The sequence below is a fragment of the Cervus elaphus genome, chromosome 9 (assembly GCF_910594005.1).
Source record: "Cervus elaphus chromosome 9, mCerEla1.1, whole genome shotgun sequence".
Taxonomy (NCBI): Eukaryota; Metazoa; Chordata; class Mammalia; order Artiodactyla; family Cervidae; genus Cervus; species Cervus elaphus.
In genome coordinates, this window is record NC_057823.1 from 46,710,503 (window position 1) to 46,723,418 (window position 12,916).

The following is a 12,916-nucleotide window of genomic DNA, read 5'->3' on the forward strand; positions in this document are numbered from 1 at the left end:
AGCCTCTGTGGGGTCCAGGGCTGCACCTGCTCCTACTCCAATTCTGGTTGTGCCAAATCAGCACCCCACCCCAGACGACCCAGTAGGCACGCAGGAAAATGCAGGCGAATCAGTATGGACTGAGTAGGTAGAGAGGGAAGAACAATGGTCATTTATGAAATCTGAAAAAGGCTTCAGGATGTTGGAAAGGGCTTTAAAAGATATGATCTATTATTTGTGAAGGGACAACTTTGATGTGAAGAGTCTAAAATGATAAAATCCTAGTTCTTATCAATCTCTGTGTTGCAATTCTTATTAAGCAAGGCCATGAGTAGTGAGCCCTGGGGACAGAAAACTTTCTGAAGCATTCCTTTACCGAAGAAAGAGATGAAAGGATGTAGGATAAACACCAATGGCAGCTCTGGAAGCTCTTAGGAGGACAGCTTGGGGTGTCAGTTGTCCTGGGAGCAAGGGAACCTGAGGATTTATCCTGAAGCCTCATTTGCCCAGCACACTCACTGTTCTGATCAGAGTGTACCTCTTTGAGGGAGGTGCTGAAAAATACTAATATTATGTGAGAGCTGTGGTCTTCCTCACCAGCCCCTCTTGGTGCCACCGGCGTGTAGGCTGGGGCCATGCCTACAGACAGACCCCTGAAGTCAGAGATAAGCACAGTGCACAGCCCACTTTGTGTGCATTCAGCAGAGGTACCTTCTAGGTAAATTCTTTCCTGCAAATCTCATTCCTCTAAACCTATCTCTAAATCCTGGCTTTCTGGGAATTCCCTGGCAGTCCAGTGGTTAGGGCCCCATGCTTCCACTACAGGGGGCCATGGTTCAAACCCTGCTTGGGGAAACTAAGATCCCACAAGCTGCATAGTATGGCCAAAAGTCAATCCATCAATCCTGGCTTTCTTGGGAGCATCTCCCACTTAAAAAATAAAACAAGAGACTTTCCTGGCAGTCCAGTGGTCAGGACTCCATGCTTTTACTGCCGAGGGCAAGGATTCAATGCCTGGTCAGGTACTAAGAGCCTACAAGCCACATGCTGTGGGCAAGTAAATAAAACTTCATTAGCACATTCTATCCTGCATTTCATTTAAAGAACAAGGGAAAAAAATAAGTGGGCGGGACAGACCCAGGGACCCCTTGAGAGCACCAAGTCATGTATCCGGGTGTGAATCGTGCTCCAGACTCATCAGAGATGCCGGCCGTCACTGCACTGTGGGCTCCAGCCTTGGAGCCAGGTCAAAGGCCTTCAGCTCCAGCACCCTGAGGGCTGACTTCCGGTGTGTGTGACCCTACAGCTTCTGGTTCTGACAGAGACCTGGCCTGCACTTCCTTGGATCAAGGGCACTTGTCCCCCACAACCAGACCTCTGGGGAAGAGGCCTGAAGAACGGAGATAAGGAACCAACCGCAGGGCTCCCTGGGCTCAGCCTGAGCAAGGAGCTGAGGTTTCTGCCCCTGCCCCTCAAACAATGATCATCATCTCCATTCTACCATTTATTGAGCAGGTGCTATGAGTTAAGCAGTGTGCCAAGGGCTTTACATGATGTATTTTTACTTCCGTGCCTCCTCTATGAAGTAGACTTTATTATATCCATCCTATCGGAGAGGAGACCCACGGAAGGTGACCATCTCAAGGTCACATAGCTACTGGAGTAGCAGAACCAGGATTGGAACTCATACGTGTGTCAGTCCAGAGTGCTAAGCCCTGCTTCATCTGGGAAAGAGCCTCCACAGTGCAGAAGGGAAGGCCTTGGATAATTCTGTGGTGAGTCAGATACCTTAGAGCTGGGCTCAGAGGCAATGCCTATGAGGGCTGAGTTCAGAGGAGGAGATTTCCACCTTTTCTGTCAACATCCATCTTCCCTGTTTAGATGAAATGCCTATATAATCATGATGTGGATGTCTGACAGAGAATACAGAAACTTCTCAGATCACCCAAACTGAGCATGTTCCCACCATCAACAAATTGTACACACATACACAGAGTGCTTGAACACACTACTGTTACCCACTGGTTATTTTCCAAATATTAAACAACTAGTGTGGCATGCGCAGTGGCCAGCCAGAACGAATCCCAGCCATAAATGCCCAGTTCAGACAAATGGTTGCAGTCTGGCTAAACTTTAGCCCGTTTCACGGTCATGTTCAAAACTCCACATACAGGAGATCTAAGTAGCTCTTATTTGATCCCTGTCTCACCTGGTCCTGAGATGGCTGGTTTAAAGCTAGGGAAACAGATCCAAGATTAACTGGATGCCAAGTCTTTGCTGAAATCTCTGGAGGGACCTGACCATTTCAACAGAGGTTCATCTTGGTTACACACATCATGTAGGAGGCATGTAGGAGTCCCCTAGTAACACATGGGGAGGACTCACTTTGTTGTGGGCAGAAGAAAAAGTCAGACTTCCTTGATTAGGGCTACGGGGTTGGAGTTTGCAGGAAAGGCTTGCACAAATTATAATTGCCAGCTGCTTCAACAGGTTCAAACCCAGGAATAAAACAACCTCCCAGAGTTTCAGTTCAGCTGAAAAATTTGCTGTTCATAACAGTGACAATGTATCTTTGCTTTGGTGAAGCACACACTTACATGATTTTAAATCCCTCTGTGACTGAACTCACGCTCAACAGATCCATCCTGTGTTGGGGATGTGGGGCTGTTGCTGGGACCATGCCCCCCAGTCCCTTTGAAATCCTCCAGACAGCAACAATCTCTACCCAGCCCCACCACCATGGCACACAGTTTAGCTTGGTAATGGGATCTTGGAAAGGCAGGACCCAAGTTCTGCTTTCTCGTGTTTTGCTTGACATTCCTTTATTCAATCAATCAGTATGTATTCAGAGTCCGCTCTGCACAAGTCTTATCTTTACAACTAGACCAGAGGGTTGCAAAGCACACTGCATGCTTCCTTTTCATCACCTCTTGTGGGCCAGCAGAAGGCTGGGATGTAGAGGGTGTTTTGTAAACACTTCGAGCATTGAATAAATATTTGTTCTGCTGCAGAAGGAGAGAAGGAGTTCCTAAGAACCCTTCATGGGCCCTGTTTTCAGTTGAAGGATCTTTTATCTCAGGAGTTGTGCCCTCCATCCTCCTCTTCCCCGCCAACATCCCACGTTCACATCTATGAACTCATGCAACCCTCCCAACGTCCCTCTAAGAGAAGCTGAGCCCTCACTCTGCAGAGAAACACAGCGTTCATGGTAGGTTCATCGACCTGTCCTGGTTTCACACAATGAGGCTCAGAACAGACACTGTGATCACACTGACTGAGTCCTGGTCTTTAGCTCATCACGTGGCATGATGCTGCCAGTGAGCAAAGTTAAGAGGACCAAAGTTGTGGGTCCAAGTCCCTCCCAGAAGCAGCCCTTCCTCATGTTGTCTTCACAGAATGACCCACCTGCAAAGCTTTGAGCCTAAAGGGTCCAAGTAGATGCACACATGCCTGGAACTTGGCCTCAGTAGCAAGAAAGCCCAGTCACCTCCTGACTTTAGGGGTGATGTGTCATCTTAGGGTGCAAAGGTCAGTGTCCAGAGACACAGAATAACAATGGTGTTAATTTTCCAAGCTTGCACTCTGAGGCTATTTTACAAAATAGCAATGCTTTAAAAAAAATCAAAGTAATTAACATGTTAACCTTTGAAGATATAAAAGCTGATAAAATAACCAAACCCATTTCCAAAAAGGATTTCCTAATGACTAATTCTCCTCTCTAACCTTTCTAGATGGAGTAGATGATCATATGGTAACTTAGCATAATTAAATTGTCCACAGGAAATTGCCCAGAAGAGAACAAACTGGACACACAGTGGGAAACCACTGAGCTCTCAACATTCTTGTGCAACTCGGACACCGACAAGACTCCTGTTCGCCTCACCAAATGTATGCTTTAACTTTTGAATTTGCTTGACATCTGGAGGAGGGGGAGATGAAGGGAGACTCTAAGTGCTCTGTAATTTCAGCCATCACTCACAGTGGGAGAGGCACTCCAGGGGAAGATGAAAAGAGAGGGCAGCCTGCAATTAGGTGGGCATGGATGACTCTAGGCTGCACAGATGCACCTCCAGTGGGCAGCAGAGTGGGGTGCAGAGGGCGCCGGGGAAAGGAAGACGTCCTCCAACCACAACCACATGAGGGAAGATGGGGAGCAATTTGTTACACACGCAGCCATCTTCAGACAGACATAAAAAGCAAACCTTTCTTTGCTGATAAGTAGAGCACAAAATTGGTCATGATTCAAGGATGGGAGAGTTCTTTCTTATCACTGTGTCTTGTACCAATTCAATTTCTCCTAAGCCTGCCCCAAGAAAGAGAAGCAGTATGGTCCATGAGACAGTCTTGTTGGGAAGGCAGACAATACACTCAAAACTGGAGGAGATAAGAAAAGGTGTGAACTGAGGTCACACAAAGAGGGGTGCTGGGGGCATGGAATCTATTTTTAGGTAAGGCAGCAAATGAGACAGTTCCTTAAAGGGCATCTCTGGAGACCCTGGTAGGCAGAATTCTAAAAGTGTGCCCATCCCCCAAAGAGTCTAGGCCCCTAATTCCTGGAACCTGCCAACATGATGAGATTCCATTTCTGTGATTATCTTATATGTGCGATGACCCTGTTATGGGTTGAGCTGTGTCCCTCATAAACAGTTGTTAAGATGTGGCAACTATATACAATGGAATATTACTCAGCCATTAAAAAGAATAAAACAATGTCATTTGCAGCAACATGGATGAACCTGGAAATTATCATATTAAGTGAAGCAAGTCAGACAAAGACAAATAGCATACGAAACTACTTATATGTGAAACCTAAAAAAGAAATGATACAAATGAACTTATTTACAAAACAGAAACAGCCTCACAGACATAGAAAGTAAATGTATGGTTATTAAAGGGGAAAGGAGGGGTGAGGGACAGATTAGGAGTTTGAGATTAACATATACACATATGATACATAAAATAATTGTAAATGACCTACTGTCTGGCCCAGATAACTAAATTCAATATTCTGTAATAATCTATATGGGAAAATAATCTTAAAAAGAACAGATATATGAATCTGTATAACTGAACCACTTTTCTGGACACCTGAAATTAACACAACACTGTAAATCGACTATACTCCAATAGAAAATAAAAATTTTAAAAACACTTGTAGGAGTACTAACTCCTGGTACCTGGGAGTACTACGGGTACTATTTGGAGGGTCTTTGCAGATGTAATCAAGTTAAGATGATGTCGTTAGGGTGGGCCCCAGTTCAACCTGACTGGTATGTTCATAGGAAGTGGGTAACGTGAACACAGACACACATGAGGAGGAGAACACAGAGACAGAGGGAAGACAGGCATGTGAGGAGGAAGGCAGACATCAGAGGTGTGCTGCCACAAGGCAAGGAAGGCCTGGGGCTTCCAGGAGCTGGAAGATGCAAGGAAAGATCCTCTCCTAGAGGCTTTGGAGGGAGAACGGCCCTGCTGACACCTTGATAGTGGACTTCTAGCATTTAGACCCATGAGAATAAATTTCCAAAGTTTTAAGCTACCCAGTTGCTGGCACTTTGTCACTGCAGCCCCAGGAAATGAAGACAAGAACAGTTAACCATAAGATAGGTGGATTATCTAGGTAGGTCTGATCTCATGGTGTGATTCCTTAATGACAGAGAGGTCAGAGGTTCCAAGTGTGAGAAGGACTCGATGTTCTGTTGCTGACCTGAGGATGGAGGGACCACGTGGGAAGGAATGTAAGTAACCTCTAGGAGCAGAGTGATCCCGAGCAGAGGCCAGCAAGAAGTCAAGGGTCTCAGTCCCACTTTCAGAAGGAACTGAATTCTGCCAGCAACATGAAGGAGCTTGAGTGCCTGCTAAGTTGCTTCAGTCATGTCCGGCTCTTTTGCAATGCTATGGACTGTAGCCTACCAGGCTCCTCTGTCCATGGGATTCTCCAGGCAAGAATACTGGAGTGGGTTGCCATGCCCTCCTCAAGGGATTCTTCCTGACCCAGGGAGTGAACACGCATCTCTGATGTCTCCTGCATTGGCAGGCGGGTTCTTTACCACTAGTGCCAACTGGGAAGACCCAGGGTTTTTCCTCCAGAGCCTCCAGACAACAGCCTAGCCTGCACAACCACTTGATTTGGGCCTTGTGAGACGCTAAACAGAGAACCCAGCCAGGCCAAGGTGGACCTCTGACCTAGAGAAACCTTGAGATGATAGGTTTGTGTTGTTTCAGGTTGCTATGTGTGTGATTTGTTGTAGCAGTGACAGAAAACTGAGGAAGTTTGCTATCTCAACCGGTCATTTGCTTACTCCCTCTTTAGCAGAAGGGGCTGGTAATTTAGAACAAAATCAGAGACTTTCAGAAGAAATATGAAAGCCATCATCAATAAGTCTCCTTCTCAGATTCCAATGAAAATAACCCACAAAATCAAACTAGAAATAAAGCTAGTTAGAAACAGTGGTATGCTAGTAAAAGTTTGACAACCAGCTCTCCAGGATGGGGAAGGAAAAAACAAAACAAACCCTAAATTAACATCTGCCAATTTCCACAGTGGGAGTGCTCCTATGGTGGCCAATTTTAAATAACTGGCTCACAAAATTCCTGAAAATTTAATAAAAATTCTCACGAACCAGGACAGCTGGCTTCAGCACTCCATGTGGATTCACAAAGCAGCATGGAGAGAAGTTATCTTGAAGGAAGGCAGACAGGTTTGGCCGGAAAGAACTGAAGAGGCGCAGCTCTTTGCCTTCATCACTTTCTCAGGGAAGCCTTCCCAATGCCCAGACCAGGGCAGGTGCCCACAGTCCCCTGTCTTTATCGTTCATGGCTTTTATCACAATTGTACTCACATAATTATTGGAGCAATTCTTTTTTTAATGCCCTCGCCCCTCCCTCGGATAAGCGCTCAGTGAGGGCTGGTCCAGCGGGTCCAGTTTCTCTCTAGGATAGAGGCACTGGATCCTGACACAGGGGACACTGAGGGAGGACCAGGATTTTGGGGGGTAGATAATGGACTCTGGTTTACACATGCCAAGCTGGATGTGCCAGCTGGGGAGGAGACAGCACACAGGCTATTGGCCAAGCAGAAATGGAATGCAACAGAGGGCCCTGGGTTGAACATGAAGATTTGAGGATCATCAGCTTGTGGACTGCAAAAGAATCCATGATTGGCTGAAAATGTCTGGGGCCTGAGGGTAGAGTCTATATCCTCACAACAACCACAACAACTTCTTCATGGAGAGATGCAGAGTGTGTAGTTTTTAGTAGCAATAAATGAAAACTGTACTGCTAAGTGAGAAGAATCAGGTTACAGAACAGAATGTACAGGAAGATTCCAGTTTTGTAGCCAACATCAAAGATGCTTTAACAGACAACAGGCTGGATATAAATCAGAAGACCATCTCTGGTATTACAAGCAACTTTTGCCTCCCTGTCTACACATAGATTCTTTTTTCCTTTTTTTTTTTAACAAAGGACATGTTCTATTATTATAATCAGGGGGAAATGCTATGAAGGGTATTGTTTTTAAGTATAAGAACACAGCGGAAAGGGCACTGTGTCTGAAGTTAAACAATGAAGGAGGCCCCCACCCATCTCCTCTACCTCTGGTCCCAAGCAGGTCTCTGAACCAGTGAGCATCCCCATAGCACACTTTGGGCAGCAGTTGGTTCTCACAAGCCAACCTCTGTGTACTAGAAGGTCCTGGCCCCATTGAGAACCTAAGACAGGATTTTTTCCCTGAAGTCTAAGTAGCCCAGAAGACAAACAGAAGAAACGCCTGTCTTCATAGTGCCTTCTTAATCAAAGCCCAGGGGAGATTCCTGGCCATTAAGCAGGATTTTTATTTCTACTGGGATGAAGATATTTTAGAATAAATTCTCTCTTATTCCTTAAAATCATTTTTTAAGAAAGGGGATGCATTCCCTATAGCTGCCAATTTTACTTTATTTTATTTTTTTGTTATGAGTGGATAAGAAACTGTGACTCTAACATCTATGTGATAAATTAAGGTTCCTACTAGCAGATGAAGCAATGGAAGGTTGTTTATAACGTTAATACTCCTGAGGCCTGAAATCACGGCATCAGGGCTGCATATCAACGTCTGGCAGAAACAATCAGTTGCAAGATAAAATCCAATAAACTACATCTCTTCTCAACCCCCATCAAAAATACCCATCCCACTTGGCCTGGGAATATATTCTTCAAGTAGTTTTACTTCAGGCCAGACAACAGCAAAATTCCAGAGAGTGGGCAAGGGACTGTCTGTCAACCCCAGCAAGGTGGGGTCTCTTCAGAGCTGGGGAAAGACCTTTAACTTCAGAGAGACCTCATTGCACGCAGCATCATCAAAGCCGTTACCCCTCAGCTCTTAGAGAAAAGGCTGACAATTATTTTGTAAAAACTAAAAGCTGTGTCAATCCATTTGGTCTTCCAGGGATTTGTGACATGGCAGAAGTCTGCGCTTTCCTATTCATAAAGTTTTAGTCCAGGTGTACCCCCAACTCTAGCTAACAGGGACTCTACCAAACCAAAGGTGAGAGGTGTGTGTGTGACAAGCTGCCGACCTTGTGGCAGGTAAAGCGAGTGCACAGAGGGTAACTGAGTCATAATATAGTGATTAACTTCCCAACCATTAGCACAGAGGAGCTGACTCCATCACTTGTCACCCTCAAAAGTCAACAATTCAATCTTGAAAGAATGAGGGGAGGGACAGGTAAGAGCTGATGAGCAGAGAGGGAGAGAAGAACGATCAGAAACTCAACAGGGCAGAATGAAAATCCTGGCTTCTGATTCACCACTGCCTTTGGTAGTTCATACAACCACTAATCACGCTGTCTGTTTTCTCACCTGCATGGCAGGGCTATCATCCAGCCAGCATCGTTGTGAGAACAGATGTGACAGAAACATTCCACAGATTTGAGGGCCAAGGCAGGGCACAAACAAAGGTGAGAATCAGGTTGAAAGCAGAGTTGTTTAAATGTCTATCTCTGTTCCAGGCTCCAGAACAGTGCCTGGCACAAATGGGGTCAGTCAATAGATACTTGCTGGAGGAATGGCTAGCTGAATAAACAAAAAAACAGCAAGAATTTCTGCAAGACTGATTTGAAATAAATTAGAATGGGACTTTAAAAAGCACAAATGAACAATGCACCATGCTGTACCAATTCTTTATAGTTTCTCCAATCAGGCTGCAAAGAGCTGGGGCCCAGTGGGTCATTTCTGCAGGTCAACCAGAAGGCTGCTTTGAAACTAGCTCAGAACCCTCCTTGACCATCTCAGTGATCTAATGCTCCCTTTTGAAACTAATACCCACAGATGAAAACAAAAAATCTGGCAATGATTTTCAAAATGCAGGCATGCTCCCCCTACCCTCTTACATGGCCATCCTCATGTGGAAGGCTCCTTCAGACCCTGGGAGAGCTGCCCCCTGCAGTGGTGGGGGAGCCCTCCTCACACGGCTATGCCATGACCACAGGGCTGCTGCTCCCCACCCCCCTGCCCTGGGCCTCCCCTCAGCTGGGCTTCCAGACTCTTCTGGGACACAGCCTTCCTCTCCTTGACACAGAGCAAAGATCTGGCCAATCTAATGTGTTCCTCATTTCCATGTTCTGTTTAGATTTTTCTTTTCCTGATTTCCTCTCTTCTGATTCTTTATCAAAGAGGAACCTTGGCCGTCCCTGACCCGTCTCCTCCTCTCTCATTACTGCACCCTGGGCACCCTCACAGAGATGCACATCGCTCTATTCATCCCGAGAAAACCTTTTAAGGGGCTGGACCACTGAGCACTCGCTCTCGCTATTCAAACAGTTATTGCTCTCAGCCTAGGAAAATGGCTGTGGGAGCTTTCTCTTGTTTTCCTCTGGAAATGATTCATTTCATAACAACAGAGTCCTTCAGTGTGGGACTGCAATCGCATCTGGGTTGCTAAACACTCTGAGTGTTTCATTACGGATAATGGACCTAATACGATAACATATATAAGCAACAGGAAAAGAGGAAAGACATCAAGCCAGATGAGGAGCTGTGCGGTGTGCCAGCCCCACCCTTTCTGCTGTCCTAGGCAGTGCCCCCTGCCCGAGGGCTTGAACCTCCCAGCACCTGCTCTGAACCTGAGTAAGGACCTCAGAAGTCATGCATGTGTCAAATGCCTATGAGGCTCTGGGGACCAATGTCTGGCCCAAGTTCCAGATGCTGGAGCTTATACACAGAGAACAGGTAAAAGATCTGGCCCACTCACTCATACTTAACAATCATAGCTAAGGTTTGGGGCCCACTGTGTGCTAGGCCCTGTGCCAAGATATTTATACATGCTATCAGGTGGCATTAGTGGTAAAGAACCTGCCTGCCAATGCAGGAGACATAAGAGATGAGGGTTCAATCCCTGGGTTGGGAAGATCCCCTGGAGGAGGAAATGGCAACCCACTCCAGTATTTTTGCCCAGAGAACCCCATGGCCCGAGGAGCCTGGCAGGCAACAGTCCATGGGGTCACAGAGTTGGACAGAACTGAAGTGACTTAGCGTATGTGTATTTCCTTTAAAAGCTGACAATAATTCATGATGCAGGCATGAGTATTATCCCCGTTTTACAGTTGGGGGAACTGAGTTCAGTGTGGTTAACCAGCTGGTCTTGGGCCACAGAGTCAAATGGTACGGCTGGACCACGCAGCCGGGCTTTCCAGACCCCCAGTGCTGAACTCCTAACAACAGGCTGTGGGGCTCACACTCGGCAGGGGTGTCGCTCCCTCGTCCAGAGCCTCAGACCTGCACCGCGTGCCCTGCTCCCCCTGCGCCCACTCAGAGCTGCAGGCGCCTTACCTGGGCCCTGTCACCTCTCTCTGCCACACACAGTCCAGCACACACTAAAACTCAACTCTGACCACACGGGTGTCCCCACAACTCATGGTTTCTACTCTGGGCCCTCCATAAATACAGCCGATGAGCGAACGATGCTGGTAACGAACAAACACACAGGAAGAAAGATCTACGGTCTCATGAGGAGGCTTGGATCTCAACTGGACTGGACATTTACAACTGAAAATACACTACTGTTCAATATGCTTTCTTCAATTTATTTTTTGACAGAGAGATGTGCCAGAGAATAATGTGGTGCTTCTCCACAGAATTTGATACATTAGATTTTTACATACATATCACTCAATTATATTGTTGAAGATCCTTAACAGTAATTCAGCCAGCATGCATGTGTTTTTTTTAATCTCTTTCATTCTGTATCATAAGTAATGCATTATGTGCTACAAAAAGATAAATATGTACATTCATGCACACACACACACACTTAGACACTTACATACTCAAGAAGAAGAATAGGTCTTGCATACGATGCTGACAGTAGCCTTAGCTGCCAACACAGAGGCAGGATTAAATTAAACGAGTGATACCGAGTCAATGAACATGAGTTTGAGCACACTCTGGGAGACAGTGAAGGATAGGGAAGCCTGGTGCACTGCAGTGCATGGGGTTGCGAAGAGTTGGACACAACTCAGCAACTGAACAACAATCACCAAGAAAATGGATACAATTTTCTACAATCTCATAGGCCTCCTTCAGAGAACTGCACCTTTGAATGCTTTGAATGGGAATTTTGCTTTGATGATGAACCCTCAACTTTAAGTGTGCTATTACACATGTACCCACACATATATATGTATACACACACACACATATATGCACATAAATACATATACATATATATATATTTTCATATCATATATAGTCTAACAGGGCATAACTACTTCTTTCCGTAAATAAACATGATTCAGTATTATATGGGACAAAAGTTAAATTGTGTTCTTTGCTCAGAGAGAATGGGGCTTGCCCCTAGAATAAGCAGTAATCACACTGAATTTATTCTGACACAGTGCATGAGAGAAGAGCTCCTGGCAGCAGTACACTCGGAATATAGCCTATCTGGCACCTAGCCATATGTCCAGAGTGTTGTGTCAGAGGAGCAGCGAGTGGGATGAAAAGACACACTTGGTTAGATACTCATCACGAGCTTCGTTCCTCCTAGGACTTGCAGGAGGGACTGGATTCTAGTGAACCTGTGCTCAGCAGCCCACATAGACAGACCAGGACAGGAGCACCTAAACACCCTGTGTTTTGGCAAACAAGGAATGGGAATGGGTCATTATTTCAATGATGAGTAAAGGATTTAAACCCAACAGGAGGCTTAGGGCAAAGGGGCAGGGATGAAGATGGGGATGAAAACTGCCCATCAGGAGAATATCTCCCTGAGGAGTCATATTAGAAAATGATCAATTCTAGGATTCAGAAGAAAATTTAAGAAAATTCTTCACCCCAGGAGAACTCAAGAAGTCATGGTTTCTGAGAGAAAAGCAGAAATTCATAGAGAAAAGGAATATATAAAAAGACAGAATGAATCAGTTCAATAGAAAAGGATGGAAGGACAACATGAGGAAATCTAATGTGAGGTAGCTTAGAAAACTGGAGATTTTAAGGGGCAGAAAAGGAATTTGCGTAATTAACATCCATATAGGAGCCAGTAAAAAGCAGAACTTAAACGGTACAAAACTGAATCAGTGATGCAGAAGACAAACTTCAGAAGCTTCCCCTCAGCAAAGAGAAGACAGAGGACAGAGTGTAGGGCCAGCAACAGAGATCTACATACACAGATAATCTGGTAGACAAACCAGAATGAATAATTAAGACATAGTTGAGGAAAACTTTCCTGAAGATCAAAGCCCAGATTAAAAATGCTTACCATGTTCTGGAAGAAAAAAAATGATAACAAACATAACTATACTTGTCTAAACAAAACATGTTAGTAGCAAAAATGAAGTACAAGTGGTCCTAGCACTGTAATGAGAAAAGAACAATGACAAACAGATTTTCTGCAAGAAAACAAAATCAGGCCTCCTTTAGATTTTTACTCTGGAACACAAAATACTGAAAGATGATGAAG

General features: G+C 45.3%; 1 protein-coding gene across 3 annotated transcripts in view; it reads right to left on the minus strand.

Annotated features, from left to right (window-relative positions):
- The window catches only part of FSTL4 (follistatin like 4), a 417,881-nt gene that overhangs the window by 316,958 nt on the left and 88,007 nt on the right, over nt 1-12,916 (minus strand). The gene's annotated exons all lie outside the window — the stretch shown is intronic.